Source organism: Rosa chinensis, chromosome 2, assembly GCF_002994745.2.
Source record: "Rosa chinensis cultivar Old Blush chromosome 2, RchiOBHm-V2, whole genome shotgun sequence".
NCBI lineage: Eukaryota > Viridiplantae > Streptophyta > Magnoliopsida > Rosales > Rosaceae > Rosa > Rosa chinensis.
In genome coordinates this window covers 74,065,989-74,083,333 of record NC_037089.1, presented here as the reverse complement: position 1 = coordinate 74,083,333, position 17,345 = coordinate 74,065,989, and positions in this window count along the sequence as shown.

Sequence of the window (17,345 nt, the reverse complement as noted above, 5' to 3'; positions counted from 1 at the left end):
GTACCTTACTAAAGGAAGCTTGCTATTCAAAACTTTTCCAACAGAGTTGTAGGTGCTAAAGTTTGTGATTAATACACACACACACACACCACACACACACACACACACATATATATATATATACATATATATATCATTATGTCTTTTAGAGAAATTTAGTTGGGTCGTTCCCAAAGCCTCGACACACCACACACACACACACACACACATATATATATATATACATATATATATATATATATATATCATTATGTCTTTTAGAGAAATTTAGTTGGGTCGTTCCCAAAGCCTCGACTTTTAGTCGGGCTTAGTTTTGGTCATACATGTACTAGCAAAACAGCAAGCATCTCACATGGATTTAAAACTGTGTGAAATAAGGCTTTCTCACACGGATGTCCGTATGTAAAAGCCTTTACCTACAGTTCAAGCACGGAATGCTTTTTCGGTTACCTTCAGAGGGAGCGCTAATGCTCTAGTCACATGGTTTTGAGAGTCCGTGTGAAAATTTGTAGTGGGCCCCACTAATAGTCCACATGCGTTGTGATATTTTATTGAAATGTGAAACAGCTTCCCAACTCACACTGATTTCAGTGTGGAAAAGTGATGGCATTAAAAAAAAAACAAATTCTGCAAATTAAAAAAAAAAAAAAAAAAAAAAATATATATATATATATATATATCTATACTATTATTAAGAGAAAGTCTTTGTTAGCAAAAATCAAAAATTTTGACAGATTTAACCCTGAAAAATTAAAAAACTTTGAAAGTAAATTAAATCACAAATGTAAATATGACAATTACAAAATAATTTTTTATTAAAAAAATAAAAAATAAATTTTCCCACCTTCACTTTTCTCTCCCACTATTTTCTCTCTGCGATAACTGTTTTATTATTATTTTTTTTTAAATTTTCTTTAAAAAAAAATCTATTACACATGCATAGCATGTATGAAGAACGCTAATATATATATATATATATATATATATATATATATATGAAAATGTTCAACTGGTCAGTTATTGACCAAGAAAATAATGCTCAACCACCCTTGGATGTAAATCCAATGGTTGAGAGAATTATTATTAAGTTGAGATGTTTTGTTTTCCACCATTTGGTCATCTCCAATAAGGAGGGCTACATGTGACCTTAAGCCATTTTTGCTAAAAAATGGACTCCAACAAGGGAAGGTCCAAAGGGCTAGAGGTGGAGAGGTGGGTGGAGAGAGCTAAATGTAGCGCTATGGCTAGCCCTTTAGCCCTTGGTGGGACCCATGGAAAATCAGCCAAATCTTGCTCTTTGTGATGCAATACATTAATCTAATGGCTCAAAAATCCTATCGTGTTAAAGGAAAAGCACATTATGTGTCTTCGTCAAAGCGACTGACGGAGAGGGAATCAATGAATCAGTGATTACCATCAATAAGCACAATTACGGATCAGTTAGCGTTTAATGTCATCATTGTAATTCTCTCCCTATATAAAGGGGCTATCAAATGAAATGAGTAGACCATTCCAATCTCAATTTTACTTTAACACGTTATCAGCACGCTCAGAGTCAATAGCCAAAGGAAAAAAAAAACCTTAATTTTCTAGTTTCTTTCTTCTTCCCATTGAGAAAAAATCAAAACCCTAGAAGAAAACAAAAACATTTTCTTCTTTTTCTACCGCCACCACCAATTCTAAAAAATAAAAAAATTAAAAAAAATTATGTGCAGCACCCCCGTGCCAACAGCCTCCACCCTCGGTTCTCCCTCTGCGCGCACAGCTCACCTCACCGGTCTCACCCCATCGGCCCCATCCTCGCACAGCAGGGCCGATCCCTGCAACCCAGCACCGGACCCACAACCCGCCTGCACAGCCTGCTCCTTACCGGCCTCCAGCTCCCGTTCCACAGCAGCCCAGACCGGCCTCGACCAGCTCTCACGCATAGATCCTCCGTCCCCTGCGCAGCCCACCCAGCATCCGCGCAAGACCTCGCTGCAGATCTCGCCGCAGACCCCACGCCCTGAGAGCCCAGCCAGCCTCCACCGGCGCCCACCCACTCGCTTGCTCCATCTTGCACCTACATCTTGCTGCTCCACTCGAACAGCTCTGCAAAAAAAAAAAATACAGAACACTAGAGGAAAGAAGACGAGAGAAGAAGAGAGAGAAAAAAAAGAGAAAGAAGAAAAAGAAAAAAAAAAGAGTGTGACCCGGCCCAACACAACACAAAAAAAAAAACAAAGAAGCAAGCATGTGGCCCAAGAAAAAAAAAGCAATGAAAAAAAAGAGGCCCTGAGGCCCACAAAAAAAAAAGGTGAAAAAAGGCCGAGAACAAAAAATAAAAATAAAAACAGGCCTTGCGGCCCAGAAAAAAAAAGAAAAAGGGAAAAGAAAAAAAAAGAACAAAGCTCATTGCTGAAAAGAAAGACGAAGCAGTCTAGTTTTCTCAAGCCCAAAAACATCGCTACGCACGCCTGCACCAACACGCGCGTGCGCTAGGATAGTTTTATTTTCTAGACATCAAGTATGTTTTCTTTATTTTTTTTTTATGATTTTAATCATGCATGTGAATTTTATTTATCTTTTCCATTTTTAAGCATGCTTTATACTTTATTTTTAAGCATGATTCTTAGGTGGGGAACCCATACCAACTCATTTCTTCAACCAACCACTCACAATTCGACACATCTGCAATATTTTCCACGCTGCATCTGCTTTGAAGACTCCAAAATGGCTCCAAAATTTCAGTCAAATTTTATCTTTCCCTCCTCCTAAATTTTAGCTACTACTATTATGACAGTCAGATTAAAGCGACGGCTATATTTCCTAAACTCTATTGTTCTAGTTTGGGGGGGGGGGGGGGGAGAGTTCGTCTCTTGGCAAGAACCTAAAGCCTACCATTTTCATTCCAAGAAAAAAGAAATCACTCTTTCTCTTGTGCAAAGCAAGCTAAACCTTATCATCCAGGTATATTCTTCATATGATTTTTCTTTATATTTATTGATTTCTCTTGCTGGGGTTGTTCTTCGTTTTTTTTCTTCCCCTTCTTCTACAACGATTAATCCTTATATGTGAATCACAAGCTGGTCTTTTTCTTCCCTTGAATACTTGTGCAATCTTGTTCCAGGTTTTTGAGTGTTTGTATGAATGAGTTTGTGAGACTATGAATAATTGTTATGTTTTCAGGTGCTGGGTTTTTTTTCCCCCTTTTCTTCACCTCATAATTTAATTGTTTGAGTCCTTAAAATATCATAGTCTGCAATGGGAGCAAGTTCTTGATTAAATCTAATTAATTGTTTATTATGTTGTTGTATTTTGCTTACTAAATATTTGGTTTTTCCTTTTGACAGACTTTAATTGGATTATGAAGAGATGGAGGAGATTGTTGGAGAAGATGGATCTCCATCAAGCCGGGTATGCAAATATTTGGTTCCCTATTTTGTACAGAACTCCTGCAACTTTGCAAGTACTAATAGAAGAGTATTGTGAAAGGAAGAAGGATACTCTGGTTCTAAATGCCCTCTTGGCCTACCCCCTTGCGTCCAGCTATGTGAGATATGAATTGGTCGAGATCGGACTTCAATTTTTTTTTTTTAATAGCTAGTTTATGGGACAATTAGCAAACGATCTAGTTTCATCAACTTTTAGTTGGTAAGAAGCTGAAATTATCATCACATATGTGCTCTTTACCAACTCTTTATTATTGGAATATGAAGGCATGAAGCTGTCATTTTACCAAGTTTTTCTTACATAGCAATTTGACTAGTTTTTATTTCCTTATGAATTGAGTATGTTGGATGTTTGTGCAAAAGTTTTCTCCTCTTTTGTTCCTTTCTTTTCTTGTTGATTGGAGATTCAATTCATTGATGAAGCAAAGCTTATAGAACAGAATGAGGAACTTAACATGGAAAATCCAATTCATTTATCGAAGGGAAGTTTACAACCATGACAATGCATGAAAATTGAAAAGTTGAACCAATGACAAAAGACAAATCAAATAACTAGCCATTGAGCTCAATGATCCCTATAGAAAACTGTCTGCATCAATTAGGCTGTGCCTACTAAGATCGTAACCAAGATTCAAGCAATCGCTGCACAAAAAGCCCCCAATGTCTTCTACCAATGCTCCAATTTCACTAAAATTACGTCCTTGCTTCTGTACTTCTTGGATGAGATTGAGATCATCCCCTTTCAATTTCCAAGTGCAATAACCTTGCTGTCAAACAATTTAATGCAAAATAATACCACAACATTTCAAGTTAGTACAAGAAGGAGAAAGAAATAGAGATCTTGCACATCATATTATGTTGTATTCCATGTATACAACCCTATAATCATTTTAACAGATGTTAAGCTACATGACCCAAAAATACAGTTTGATTCATGATATGTAACTCTAGAACATATAAAGCCAACTCACATCCATACTCTAGACTAAAAAAACCGAAGATTTTAAAAATTGCCCTCAAAACCCAATCACCCAGTTAATTTACATATAAAATTGACCCAAAATAAAGAAGAAGCTCATCTTAACCGATTCATACACACACCTACGAAGGAGAAGAGCCTAACAAGAAAACCCAATAAAAATTGCACAAGTAATAATTAAAGATATTCTCAGAGGAGGATAAAGACCAGTAAAGGATTCACAAATACGAATTAATCTCTATAGAAGAAGGAAACAGAAAAGAGAGAGGGGGGGGGGGGGGGACGAAGAAGAAGAAGAAACCCAGGCTAGAAGGAAAAATCAAAAATGATCTTGTTAGAGATGAACTATATAGTGATAAAGATGAATTATAGCCGTTGCTTTAATCTGACGGTCATAATAGTAGTAGCTGAATTTAGGAGGAGGGAAAGATAAAATTTGACTGAAATTTTGGAGCCATTTTGGAGTCTTCCAAGCAGATGCCAGCATGGAAAAAAATTGCAGATGTGTCGAATTTTAAGTGGTTGGTTGAAGAAATGAGTTGGTATGGGTTCCCCACCTAAGAATCTCTCTTTATTATATTTTGTTATTGAGCATGTTTCGTTAGATAATATTGATCCTCTTACAACATGCCTTGTTATTTATGTTTTAAATAATTATGTTTAAGCATGTTTTAATTATGCTATAGTTTATACTTTATTTTGAACATGCCATATATATTTTGTTATATATTATTTATGCAATTCTGAGCATGTTTTGTGAATTTTATTTACGCTTATATAGTTATTCCTGAGCATGCCATGTAATTTATTTTAATATATGCTATGTTTTTATTATTTATTATGTGCTATGATTATTACTTGTTTAGAATGCTATACAAAAAGAATTGCAAATTATAAATACACACTTACTGTGATAAAATATTGTCACATGGCATCGAAAAAATGTGACCATTATGAATCTTGGTCTTGAAATCTAATTCATATTTTTGGAAAATAATTCACGTGGATGTCTTTATGACTGCGTAATTTATATCTTCCCTCTTGTTTTATGTAGATGGCTTATCCAACTCGACCTGAGTTTGACATTTTGGACTCAGAAGGACTTGAGTACCATCGTTGGGTTTCCGATATGGAAACTGCCTTTGTGGCAAAAGACTACACTGCCACCATTACTGACCCCAAAGATGATGAACTATCTAATAAGGTGAAAGCAGATGCCTTAATGTTTCTAAGGCGACATATTGATCCTAGCCTACGCTAGGAGTACCTTCAGTTGAAGACACCCAAAGAATTGTGGGATGCCCTTAAAGGACGTTTTGGGAACATTCATGACACTTTACTCCCAGAACTAGCTATTCAGTGGAATGGAATCCGCTTGCTTGACTATAAAAAGGTCAATGACTTCAACAAGGACATGTTGCGCTTAAAAGCACATCTCAATTTTTGTGGAAGGGAAATCACAGAAGATGATATGATCTACAAGACTCTTACCACCTTTCCTACTTCAGCTTTTATACTAGCGAACCAGTATTAGTTGGAGTATGACAACAAAAAAATCACAACCTTCAATAAGTTGATAAGCCTACTGCAAGTGGCTGAGAGACATAATGAGATTCTCTTGAATAACAATGCCAGACCCACTAGGACAAAGAAAATTTCCGAGGCTAATTATGGAAAAATGAAAGGTGAAAAGAACTCCAATGCAAAGGGGTTTAGACGTGTTGATCCCTACCCATGTGGCAACCATGCACCACGTGGAAAGGGACATGGGGATCGTGGAAACAAGATGCAAAAGGAAAGAGTTGACAATGAACCATGCTATAGGTGTGGATTCATTGGGCATTGGTACAAGAACTGCCAAGCAAACAACAGAGTAGCAGCCAATTACAAGAGGTATAGAGAGTCTAAAGAACAAGAGGCTCACTATATGGAAGAAGGAGGTCATGACCTAGACGTCAACTGTAACGCCCCAAACTGCACCTCGCCAGCTTGAGCACGTCACAGTGCCGCGAGACTCTAAAACATAAACCGAATGCTCGATTTACATTCTAGAGTACCGCAAGGCATTTTTGTTGATAAACTTTTCGTAAAACGCACAGCGGAGATTTTGAAATACTTTTGAGGTGAAAGCTTCTTGAAATTACAAAATTCACTTTGTTCGTCTAGAACTTGTCATTTTCGAATAGTCGAGGACTAATAGACTTAACCACACCATGAACACTCAACAACAAGTTTCAGAATGGCGTGGATCAAGAAAAAAAGATTAAGAGTACATCAGAAACTCGATTACCGTCTCGAAGGGTTATCAAATTCCGCGCACCCAGCTCCACAACTTGACCACTTTTCGATTATTCCACAACCAATACACCATTTCTTTACAACAGCCACAATTTCAAACATGCAACACAATACCCATTCAAAAATAGTTCTCAATTTCACTATATCAAACCAAGCTCGGTTCCATCACACCTGATCACTAACACAGGAGCAAAACGTGATTCTGGTTCAAGATTATACCTTCGAAAATCGACTGATACTGAGCTCAACACACTGTCAAGAATGGAAAGAGGATGAACCGAGGATTCCTCGTGCTACAGCCTAGATGGCTTCACAATACCTCGCCTAGACCTGCAATCGAACAAGAAACGAAGCCCAGAAGGCCGGAGAAGTCGCCGGCAGCGAGGAACCGCGACGGAGGCAGAAACAACCCATAAACCAAAATGTAAAAACTTGATCTAATTGGAAAAATAATCATACTGGGGTATAGAGCATGACGGGGAGGTGAGGTTTCATACCACAGGTAGCCCAAACGGTGGCCGGAATCGCCGAAAATTGTAGAACTCGCCGGAGGAGACACAAAGCTTCCTATCTTCGATTCTTCATCTATGATCGATGCATGGAAGATCAGAGGGTACAGGGACGTCGGCGCCGTTGAGACAAAGAGAATGTCGGTGGTCCGCCGTTGTGATGTGGCCAGAAGGAGTAGAGCCGGTCGGATTCTCTTTGCGGGTTTCCGGGTCGCGTCGGGTCAGAGAACTCTGGTTCTCTCTCTCGATCCTTCTGGATCGTCCAACTGATCAAAGGCTTATATATAGACTTTTCCAATTAGCAATGGACGGCTGTGGTCAAGCGGTGGAAGTTTGGACGGTTGAGATTGAACCGCAGCAGCATTTTTTTTTTCCAAAAATTTTCCTTAATCCAAAACTTCCGAGAATCACAATAAATAGCTCGGGTATCCGAAAAATTCCCCGAAAATTCTCACAAACTCGTCACGTTGTGTACTTTATTATCTAACACCTAAATTGAGGATTTCACTTTATGAAAATTTCTGATAATTTCCTCGAGCATCTTGACCTTTATCGAGATCGTTGAATAGTTTCGCGTACGATCTCTGTTAATAAGCTTGATACATTTTTCCGGGGCTCACATCAACCTTACAATTGCAGACTTCAATGGCAAAGAGGAACTTGCTAAGTCAATGGATACTCTCAATCTTGACTGATCTGTTTTATTTATTTTCCAAAGACAAATGTGAAGGCATAATGCCTCATTTTTATTAGACTATTGCTTGCTTGGTCTTAAAGTTTATTACAATAATAGTTTGATGAATTAGAACAAGACCTTGATTTGATTATCGTTGGCTTATTAATAAATTTTGAATTTTATTCTGAAGCACTGAATTTATTCAAATTTATTTCCTATGCACATATTTACATGGTTTGAAATAACATTATATAGATGTAAAGCAATACATCTAGAAAAAGAAAAATTATTAGAATGCAAAGATTATCATTCTACTAAAATAGAAATACTCTAAAGAATATGAGATATACTCTATATGCACCAAAAGCTAATTGAACCTTGTTAAAGTTTCAAAGCTATTTGTGTCAACGGTTATCATGTAAAAATACACCGTGAGAATGGAACTGAATACCTTGATATTACATCTAATGACTGTGGAAGGAAACGCATCTTAGAGAAACTTATGAGTCAATCTAGTGGACTGTACCTCACTACGATTCGGATCATTAAATCCTATACTGTCACCAACAATGAAATGTGGGACACTGACTCATACAGGCTTTGGCATGACCGCCTAGGGCACCCTGGTCGTGACATGATGATCCGTATTTTAACGAACTCATATGGACATCCATTCTTTCGAGTGAAAAATAAAATGGGACAAAAATCCTTCACACTGCAAGGTGTCGGTTCTAGTCCTGCTCAAATGCAGTCATTGCCTTTTGGAGTACCAGAAGCACTACCTCCCTCCCATTATGCCTCATTGACTATTTCAAAGGCACATCACTCGTTTTGCAAAGCCTGCTTTTTAGCAAAAAAAAAAAAAACTGGATCGAGACCTTCATATGATAAAGATATAAAAATAAAACATTCCATTCTTACAAAGGATACAAGGAGATATCTGTGGACCTATCCATCCAGAATGCGGACCATTCAAGTACTTTTTGGTTCTGGTGGATGCTTCGACACGCTGGTCACATGTCGTTTTATTGTCTACAAGAAATGCTGCAAAACTCTTAGCATAGATTATATATTTAAAGGCTCACCACCCTGATCACCTTATCAAGTCTTTAAGGCTTGATAATGCTAGATTTTACAGCAAAAGCATTTGATGATTATTGCATGTTTATCGGGATCGATGTAGAGCATCCTGTACCCCATGTGCATACACAAAATGGTCTCGCAGAAGCCACCATCGAAAGGCTACAGATGGTGGCTAGGGCATTGGTTATGCGCACCAACCTACCTATATCTGCATGGGGTTATGCAATATTGCACGCAGCTTTACTTATTCGTTTCAGACCCATTGCTAGCCAACTATTTTCTGCGTACAAGTTGGTAACTGGATATGAGCCTGACTTACGCATATTTGGTTGAGCAGTATATGTGCATATTGCGCCCCCACAGCGCATCAAAATGGGTCCTCAAAGACGATTAAGTATTTATGTTGGATACGAATCCCCAACAATTATCCGCAACTTGGAACCCTTGACAGGCAGTCTCTTTACCGCTAGATTTGCGGACTGTCACTTTGATGAGACAGTACGTCTTCCCGTCTGTACCTACATGTGCCAGAACGAGCATAATTAGCTATAATGAGCCACCCTCATGGTACCGACTCCCACCAAGGAGGTAACCCATGGAAGCACGGCCAGGCGGGCTACCGTTCGAACCCCGGACCGCCCTCAGATCACCGCTGATGCGCCGCCATGCGCCGCGTCAAAACAGCATCAGAAGCTCCAGACGCTGGGAAACGAAGCACAGTAGTCCCACATCGGAAACAAGGAGAAGATCAACCTCTTCCTCACCTATAAAAGGTTATCTCCTCTCTCCTCATTAATTACACAATTACTACTCATTTATTATTATGCTGCCCATATACAGTGACTGACTTAGGCATCGGAGAAGTGAAGACCGCCCCTCGCGGTCTCCCTCTGACGCCCTGTTTCTCGTGTTACAGCAAGCGGAAGTCATCCAAATCTTCGTAGTAGCGGTCCGCCCACTGGACCCGCGTTAAACAAGGATCCGGCTACCGCCGGATCTGAGCATTAACATTGGCGCCGTCTGTGGGAAGCCTTGAACAAAAGACATCCCGCCACAATCACCATGACTAGCGGTAGCGGGGAAGACGCTGACGAGCAGGCAGACCAGTCCTCCATTCCCCAACCCACCAACCCAGCGGTAGGCATCAACCGCGCATTATTCACCACCCCGGTCAACCCAGACGGTGAGGCAAACCCAAGTAGCAGCCGCCCGCCAGGCCAAGACCTTGCCTCTCTGTATGAATTGGCACTGGCCGATCTTCACAAGGCAAACAGAGAACGTGAACAAGAACGCAAGGAGAAGGCCGAGGCCCAACAGCAAGTGGCCACGCTCGTGTCCCTCTTTGAGGAGCTAAAGAAAACGCTGGAGGCAACCGCCAACCAGGCAAGAAGTGAGCAGTCGCGAAGCACCAGGCACAGCCGACCCGGCACAGGAGCATTGATACCAGCACCAGTCGTGCATATGCAGGTCCCGCTGCACCCACCAGAGCTAGAGGGAATGGGACCACCCCCTGTACCCCAGCAAATGCTGGAATAGGAGGCAGAGTCATCACTGCACACCCGCCGCTCGAGACCTCGGGCAAGAACAGAGGGAAACCCACCCGCCCCCAGACGAGGATCAGTTTAGCGGAGTATCAGGCTGGACCTCGCTGGCGACGCAACCGCTCTAATACTAGAAAAGATGCAACAGTTGGAGCAAAGGTTGATCCGGGCGGAATCAGGAACCCCAGCGCCGTCTTCAAATCCACTTTTGGCGTCCAGGCCAGGACCATTCACCACTGCAATTTTGCTGGCCGTCAGACCGGCGTATGCGAAGACCCCAAAAATGTCGCATTACAGCGGTAAGACTGATCCCTTCGTCCATATGGACACCTTCAAGAAAGTCACCAACAACAAGGGATTCGATGACGCCACCCTGTGCCACTTGTTAAGTGAAACGCTGGACAATGAGGCAATGAATTGGTTCTTCGAATGCCCGCCGGGATCCATTGACTCATTCCAGGTGTTATCGCACTCTTTCCTTTCCTGGTTCATCCTACTGTCTGCCGGGCACCACAACACAAGCCAATTGTTCAACGTCAAGCAGGGCACGAAGGAAACACTGAAAGCGTTCATCACAAGGTGGCGAGCGGCAGCATCTCAATGCCGTGATCTCGATAAAACAATGGCTTCGGCGGCTTTTGAGCAGGGACTCCTCAAAGGGCCATTTCTCTATCACCTCAACTACAATCATCCAAATGCGGTATACGACCACCTCATGAGTGAGGCGGTCATTCACGCCCAAGCAGAATTCATCACATATGGAGAGACCCCACCGCCACCAGCAGCATTGGCAAAGTCGGTACAACCCTCCTCCAGTCAGCAGGAGACCGCTAACAAAACCTCCAGCATTCCGCCAACTGACAAAAAGCAGGAATGGCAGCAGGGCCAGTACCAAAACAAGCGACAGAAGGACCAACACTACAAGGGGAACTGCCCATCCCATGGGGACAACCGCAACAAACATACAGAGTCTTCCCAGCGGTATGCAGTATTCACGGTCCTCACGGCCTCATATGAAGAAATTTACAATCAGTGCAAAGATCAGATCCCACCACCGCCCCCGGGAGAGTACCCAAAAACAGGAAAGCCAAGAAACACCGGCAGGTGGTGCAAATACCACGAAGACAGCGGTCACAATACCAACAGCTGCAACGCCCTCAAAACGGCCATTGAGACATTGTACCGTGACGGCAAGCTTGAGCAATTCAAGGTGCGTCAACCGCCACCTGTGATCGCCGACATTAAGCCCATGGGCCGCATCAACACCATCGACGGAGGTGCTCCAATCACCAACATGTCTCACAGAGCTAGAAAGCGTTATGTAAGAGCTAACCACCCAAAGGAAATCTGCAACATCCGCTATGAGAGATCCGCCAAACTCCCAAGGGCTGGTTGGGATCCTATTACCTTCTCAGAGGAGGAGGAACGCGGCGTGCATCTGCCCCATGACGATCCTTTCTTGATCAACGCCATTCTCGGCAAAATGTCCGTGGGCAGAATCCTGGTTGATAGTGGGTCCGCTGTCAATGTTATATTCAGCGGTTGTTACAACAATCTTAAACGGAATAGAAAATTGCTCCAAGATCATGAACCGCTGCTCAGCTTCTCCGGTGACGTCACGCAACCTCTGGGTTCTGACTATATGCGGCTAGTTATCGACACTAGTCCATGTATGGCCGAGATACATACGGAGTTCATAATTGTCGATTGTTTCAGCTCATACAACGCCATTATGGGTCGGCCAGCACTCAACAAACTCAAGTGCATCATCGCCGGGTACATGCTGCTCATGAAATTCCCCACACCCAACGGCACAGGCTATCAAGGGAAGTCAGCAGTTGGCACGCGAGTGTTATTCTACTACCATAGCACAATCAACTCGCCGCCACGAGATCCTGGCGGTAGGCAGTCAGGCACCACTACCAAACATTTTTGAGGACCCTAGGGAAGACGAAACGAAGTAAGTGAGGAAAGAGCCGGTCAACCCAAAAACATCACATAGGGTGGTCAGCATCTCTGATGAGCACCCTAAGGGGACAGTCCGCATAGGCGCTCAATTAGACCCAGAGCTGGCGACAGAGCTCATTCAGTTCCTACGTGACAACGCTATGGTCTTTGCCTGGTCGTATGCAGACATGCCAGGTATCTCCCCTGAAATCATCTCACACAAGTTGAGCTTCAAACCATCCTTCTACCCTATCAAACAGAAGCGGAGAGCTTTTGACGAGGAGATGTACCGCGCTATAGGAGAAGAGGTTGCCAAGCTCCAGAGCATTGGGTTTATCCGCCAGGTCATCTATCCCCAATGGATTTCTAACCTGGTTATGGTCAAAAAGGCCAGCGGCAGGTGGAGGATGTGCGTCGACTTCAAAAATCTTAACAAGGCATGCCTGAAAGACAACTTCCTACTACCCCGCATCGATCAGCTCGTCGACGCAACCGCCGGACACGAGCTCCTCAGCATGATGGATGCGTTCTCCGGCTATAACCAGATCAGGATGCATCCCGACGACCAGGAGTGCACCACCTTCACCACCGACAAAGGCCTGTACTGTTACAACGTGATGCCTTTCGGTTTGAAGAACGCAGAGGCAACTTATCAACGACTGATGAACGCCATGTTCACGGAACATCTGGGTAAGATAATCGAGGTCTACGTAGACGACATGTTGGTCAAGAGTATTAAAGCCAGCGGACATGTGGCAAACCTAAAAATCATAGTAGCCATCCTCCTGACCTATGGTATGCGCCTCAACCCAGAAAAATGTTTCTTTGGTGTCACCGCCAGCAAATTTCTGGGGTATATTGTCAGTGAGCGGGGTATCGAGGCCAACCCTGACAAGGTACAAGCCATCCTCAACCTAAAAGATCCGAAATGGAAGGTGCACGTCCAGTGCCTCCAGGGCAGGCTAACCGCCTTGTCTCGATTCATCTCTAGACTGACCGACAGATGCGCCCCATTTTTCAAAGTCCTTAAAACAACCCATAAGATGGTCATCGATTGGAACCCAGAATGCCAAGCGGCGTTCCAAGGCCTGAAGGAATACCTAGCGGCGGTTCCACTTCTCTCCATCCCTGTGCAAGGAGAAACATTATACATCTACCTAGCGGTATCTCAGTCAGCGGTGAGCTGCGCCATAGTCCGGCGGGCTGGCTAGGACGAGCTTCAGGTGTTCTATGCCGGTAGGGGCATGAACGGAGCAGAAACACGGTATCCTCCATTGGAAGAGCTTGCTCTCGCACTCATCGTTGCCGCCAGACGCCTTCGCCAGTACTTCCAAGCCCATACAATCCATGTGTTAACCAATCAACCACTGAGACAAGTAATGGAAAACCCTGAACATTCGGGGCGCCTCAGTAAGTGGGCCATCGAGCTTAGCGAGTTCGACATAGATTACAAACCATGAACCGCCATGAAGGGTCAAGCGGTGGCAGACTTCATTGCTGAGCTCACCGAGCGTCAGTCCAAATCCAAGATAGATATACTGCCCGGAACGGAGATGGCGACAACCGAGGGGCCGGCTCCCGAACAATCAGACTGGTACCTACACGTAGACGGTTCAGCTTGCTCCAAGGCCAGCGGCGCCGGAATCATCTTAACAGGACCGGGGGGGGGGGGGGGCTTAGCGTCGAATACGGGTTAAAATTCAACTTCAAAGCTTCTAACAACATGGCGGAATATGAGGCACTCATTGCCGGCCTACTCCTCGCCATTGATTCAGGGGCCGACAGTGTCAACATCTTCAGCGACTCTCAGTTGGTCGTTAACCAGATCAACGACAGCTTTCAAGCCAAGGACCAGCAGTTAGCGGCATACTTAGGGTACGCCAAGACGCTCCTAAAAAAATTCAAGTTCCACACCATCACACAAATCCCCAGGGAAAAGAACGCCAAGGCTGATTCATTGGCAAGATTGGCAACCGCCCAGCCACACCAGAGTCCAGCAGACACAAGGGTAGAGTATCTGGACAGGCCAAGTATCACAAAAACCCTGGCGGAGATCTTTAACATTGAGTCCAATCCTAGCTGGATAGACGAAATTATTCAGTACAAACGCAACGGGACATTGCCAGAGGACAAGATCAAGGCGCTACGGCTCCAGCGGAGAGTAACCCGTTACAACGTACAGGGCGGCAAACTTTACCGCCAAGGATTCACTCACCCCAACCTCCGCTGTCTAACCCCAGAGGAGGGAAAGGTCATACTGGCAACAATACATGGCGGAGAATGCGGAAATCACTCAGGCGCCAGATCCTTCGCTAATCGCACAATGCGACAAGGCTACTTTTGGCCTACCCTTGGTGACGACGCCCGGCGGATATCAAAATCTTGTCACAAATGCCAACAATATGCTGATCTTCCACATGCCCCGGCGGAACCTCTGTCGGTTATCGTCGGTCCCTGGATCCACTTAACGTGGGGCCTGGACTTGATGGGAAAATTCCAAACCGCCAAAGGTCAGTTCAAATACATCATTTTCGCCATTGACTACAACAGCAAATGGATAGAGGCAGAGCCCCTGACTGCAATAACTACCGCCAAGGTAATTCACTTCCTCTGGAAGAACATCTACTGCCGCTACGGTGTCCCACATGCAATCATCACAGATAACGGCACGCAGTTCAACAATAAGGAACTCATCTCTTTCATCGCCAACCTGGGCACCAAGATGCGTTTTGCGTCAGTCGCTCACCCCCAAACCAACGGCCAGGTTGAGGCGGAAAACAAGATAATCAAGAAACTGTTACAGGAGAAGCTCGATGGGGCCAAGGGTTTGTGGGCGGAGAAGCTCCCGGAAGTTCTATGGGCCATCAGGACAACCCCAACTTCTGCCACAGGTGAAACCCCCTTTTGTATGATGTTCGGAACTGAGGCTGTCCTGCCTATCGAGGTAACCCAACCAACCGCTAGGGTCGAAGGTTACGGCCCCGAGACCAACAGCGACGGCGTTAACCTCGACAAGGATCTCCTAGAGGAAAAGCGAGACGCGGCCCATTTGCGCAATCTCCAAAACAAGCGACGGGTATCGCGTTTCTACAATGCCAGGGTCAAAGCCCGCAACCTCCAACTGGGGGACTGGGTAATGAAAGAAGTCATACCACCGCCAGCAAAACTCCACCCAACTTAGGAGGGTCCATACAGAATTGTGAAGGTCGTTAGCCCAGGCACCTTCTACTTGATGGACAAGGATGGCGTCACAACAACCCACCCCTGGAATACTGAGCACCTTCGGTATTACTACAAATAGTCATACCGCTACCCAAGAGCATCTTGACTTAGCTAAATTTTTGTTCAATATTTAGCTAAGGGAAGCTACCCAACGGGTACGACCCCGCTTTTGTAAACGCTGTTCAGACAGCTATCAATTAAACGAGGAATTATTCAAACCATTGTTACCAAGTCTAGCACTGGGGGCAACTGGCAACGCCAGTCAGCGGACTACGTCGGCTACATTGTGCACTTGGACTACGTCGGTTTCATTCATGGCCAAAAGCGAAATTGTCAAGATCCCCAGCGGTACACACATCATCACAAACACAAAAAAAAAAAATATATATATATAATACAGAGTATAGGAGCTTCAGTTCCAAAATTTCATTCATATTCCAAACAGAATTACATAGAATATTTATGCCTCAACGGTTACAAAAGTTTACTACTGCTTTCAGGGGTTGGCGGGGTTGGCGAGGTCAGCTCCGCTACCTTCAACATCTCCACTGGCGGCCTGCGGTGGATGTGAGCGGCTCATCTGGTCAGACCCTCAGGCTGTGGGACTGGGGGTCTCTACTGTGCCATCCGCCCGGGTATGGGCAGCCAAGAACCCAGCGCGTGACACCTCAGACTGAGTAGGCGTCTGCTGGGAGTCGCCCTCTGGGAATCCGCCACTCTCCCCGCTACCCGAGCGGGCTCCTTCAACATGACCAGGGGGTAGCTGCGCCAGCAGTGGGAGCGGCACTTGCTGATGGCCGAGCTTCCTTTGATGGCTGCACGACCGGCATCGACGCTTTTGCCCAGTCGATGGCGCCCTTCTGCTGCAGCATCTCCACATTGGCTAGGGCTCTCGCCTTCGCTGCTTCGGCAGCAGCACGGCCCCCTTCAGCCTCCAAGCGAGCGACTTCACCCTCTAGCCGCTTGATCTCAGCCTGTTTGGCGGCGGACTCCCGCTGAAGGATCTCAACTTTCTTCTCCTTAGCGGCCACCCGATCCCGCAGCAGGGACATGTCTTACTCCAGCTTGGCGAACCGTTCGTTCTGCTCCAGGTGCCGCTCAATGGCAACATTCAGCTTGGCCCGGGCGTCTGCAGCATCGCAGTCGGCCTTTGTCAAGCGTCGCTCGACATCAGCCAGCTTTTCCTGGGCCTTCCCCAAGTCCCTCTGTAGGCCCGCCACTTCCTCCCTCAGTTCCCGCTCAACCAGGGGCTGTTTGGATGCCGCCTGGAACATCTCATGGAGCCCAACGGCGACGTGCCCAAAGGCTGTACTGAAGGGCGATTCGCTGACGGGGGTCGACTGCACAATCCCCTCCAAGCCGTCGAACCCCATCCGCTCACAGAGGTGATACAGGAACTCCCGTTCACCGTCGTTCAAGAACTCAGCGTAAGCGGAAAATGAGTCCAGGCCGCTCGTACCCGCCGCTTTAGCCACGTCAGCAGGAGCCTCGGGAGTGGCCTGCCTTGGCTTCTTCGGCTGCTCGCGGGCCCCGGTGACCTCCACCTCTTCCTCCTCCCCACCCGAGTCGGGTTGATGGCGTTTTCGCTGAAGGGTCCGCGTGCCTCCAGCAGCGGCAGCCCTCGCACCCCCCGTCGGCGGCTCCAACCCCGCTATGGTT